We start from the raw sequence: 2,817 nt of genomic DNA on the forward strand, positions 1-2,817 counted from the left end.
TTTGCGTCCAATAGGATTTGAACCTATACCTAAGGTTTAGAAGACCTCTGTCCTATCCATTAGACAATGGACGCTTCTCTTTTTTTCTTTAACCTTTTTTTAAACCTTAGTTTAAAAAAGGTTAAAGAAAAAAAGAATTCTATCTATCTATCTATAGATAGATATAGATAGATAGAATAAAAAAAAATAGAATAATAAATAAATAATCAAATTCAATTGAATATAAATAACGAAAACTAAGTTAAAAAAGAAAAATGAATAATTAACAAATTCCACTAAGAAATTTAGATTCATTCTAGAATAGAAAAAAGATAGATTCGAAATAGAATAAATAGAGAGATAGGATATTAAGCGGGTAGCGGGAATCGAACCCGCATCGTTTAGCTTGGAAGGCTAGGGTTATAGTCGACGTTGATTCATCATTATGATTTAACGTCTCTAATTCAAAGCCGAACGTGAAACTTTTGTTTCATCGGCTCCTTTATGGAAGAAATTAAGAGATGGAAAGACATGAAAAAAAAAATTGACCCATAACATCTATGTCAGCCTTTTTGTTTTGTAGAAATACATTTGAAACACCTTGCTTTTTAGATGATCCCTATAGAATAGGAGTATTATAACAATCTGTGTGTGTGTTTTTTCTAGTTATTTCGTTCTCTATTTCTATTTGAGAGAATCTTTAGGAAAAGAATAAAATTTCCGTCGAGCTAAAAAAATATGTTGATGTCTCTAGTAAACTAAAAAAATCGTTTAACAGCTATTTTGTTTCAATCTCTACAATACAAAAAAAATGAAAGATTTAGTTACGATTAGAAATAAGCTTTCTATATCTTTCTCCATGGATCCTTTACGCATACTCAAAAAATTCGGATTATTGATCCAATTCCAAAACTTATGTTTCATAATTTTAGAACTCAATTTGTCAATTTAAAAAAAAATGGATTCTTTTTGTATACAAATTACGATAATGTATATTATACCGCAAATCGTTCGTTGAGAGGTATAAAGGATTAGATCCCTTTAAGTAAGAAATAAAGTTTTTGATCGGGATATGAATCAAACGGGGGATCCCTTAACTATTAAAGGGTCCATGGAACGAATCGCACTTTTACCACTAAACTATACCCGCTACAATACAATTATTGTATATAAATGAACCTTTTGTCGAACAAGGCAATCAGACGTAATTAAGAAATAGGAATAGAATATTATGATAATTAGAGTGTTGACATGTTTCGTAAGGGAGACTCCTAATGAAATCCAATTAGGAAAAGGGGGCGAATTTCTTTTTTGGATTTTGTGTTTGCTAAAGTGAAGGTGTTTTTTTTTTACAGATACATCGCGACAAAACTACTTAATTTATAACAAAAAAATGCATTGCGCAGGAATGCAAAAAAAATGACATTATATATATACGTTACCAGAAAGAAGGAGTAATCAAAAATGACATTTTGATCTTATATCATTTTGGTTCTATATCATAGGAATATATCAGTATTTTTGATTTATGTTTGATCGTGTTTAAATTACCAGTTTTTTTTTTTTCAAATCAAATACATTCAAATAAATCATTGTTATCCAGTATTCATGGGAATAAAAAGAGCCCGGCTAGGTACTGGCCGGGCTTTGGCTGTAGAAAAAAAAAAAAAGAAAAAAAAATTAGAATTATATATATATATAGATAGATATCATTTTTCTATTCTATAGAATAATATAGAAAATAATGAATAGAAATCAAATAGAAAAAAAAAAAGAGAGAGAGAAAAATAAGACATAAAAAAGGATCTTTTTTTTTTCAAGCCCTATTTTTTTTTCTTTTTGTTTATGCGATATAACATAAACATAGTAATTCCATTTTTTTTTTTTCAATTCGGGAGAGATGGCTGAGTGGACTAAAGCGTCGGATTGCTAATCCGTTGTACAAATTTGTGTACCGAGGGTTCGAATCCCTCTCTTTCCGTTTCCGTTGATGATTTGGTATTTTTTTTTTTCACTTTTTTTTGTTTTACTTGTTTGTTTGATTTTTTTATTTACTAGTTAAAGATGTAAAATAGATAAAATCCTAACACAATAGTTCAAAATCCAGCACAAGCAAGAAAAACACAGAATCCATTTTTTTTATTCTTCACGTCCTGGATTACGTCCTGGATCGTTAGATAGGAATCCAAAGATGAAAAGAGAAACGAAGAATATCACTACCGTGTAAACAAATAATTTTAGAGTAAGCATTATAAAATCTCCAAGATAATTAAAAAAAACGACAAAGAAAAAGAATGGATTCTCTTATATTAGACATTTTTTTCTTTTGATATTTTGTTTCTAAGAAATGAAGTCATTACGAGGAAATAATATATATATATCAATTTCGAAAATGGATTTGATTTGTAGTAAGAGTTGATCCTTTTCTTACCATTTTCCATAATTACTATTACCAAAAAGATTTTTCATCTAGGTATTATGTTGGTGGTGGGCTCAAATCAAATAATAGGATTTCTCAATGGAAAAAAACGTAGATGATGAATGGTCCGGATTTTTCGTGTCTATCAAAAAATTTCAATATTCGAATCGAGAATTTACGCTGTAAGACTTATCTGATCTTAAAAATGGTTCAAAATGTTCGAATTTTTGTTTTCGAATAAATTCTGAATGAATTTTTTTAGGACATTATTCAAATTAAGGATCTCATCGAAAACTTACAGCAGCTTGCCAAACAAAAGCTAAGAGAAAAAAGAGTACGGGTATTACTGGCATAATATCTACAATTGGATTCAAAAAAGCGTAGGCTTCAGGCAATTTCGCCAAGAAAAAACTACTTGA

At 29.0% G+C, this 2,817-nt stretch overlaps 1 non-coding gene across 1 annotated transcript; it reads right to left on the reverse strand.

The window, feature by feature from the left end:
- Positions 1-2: 2 nt before the first annotated feature.
- TRNAR-UCU lies at positions 3-74 on the reverse strand. Its single transcript has one exon. It is a non-coding gene; the product is annotated as a tRNA-Arg (tRNA).
- Positions 75-2,817: the final 2,743 nt, after the last annotated feature.

This window comes from Abrus precatorius, unplaced genomic scaffold (genome assembly GCF_003935025.1).
Source record: "Abrus precatorius isolate BTA unplaced genomic scaffold, Abrus_2018 Scaffold117, whole genome shotgun sequence".
Classification (NCBI taxonomy): domain Eukaryota; kingdom Viridiplantae; phylum Streptophyta; class Magnoliopsida; order Fabales; family Fabaceae; genus Abrus; species Abrus precatorius.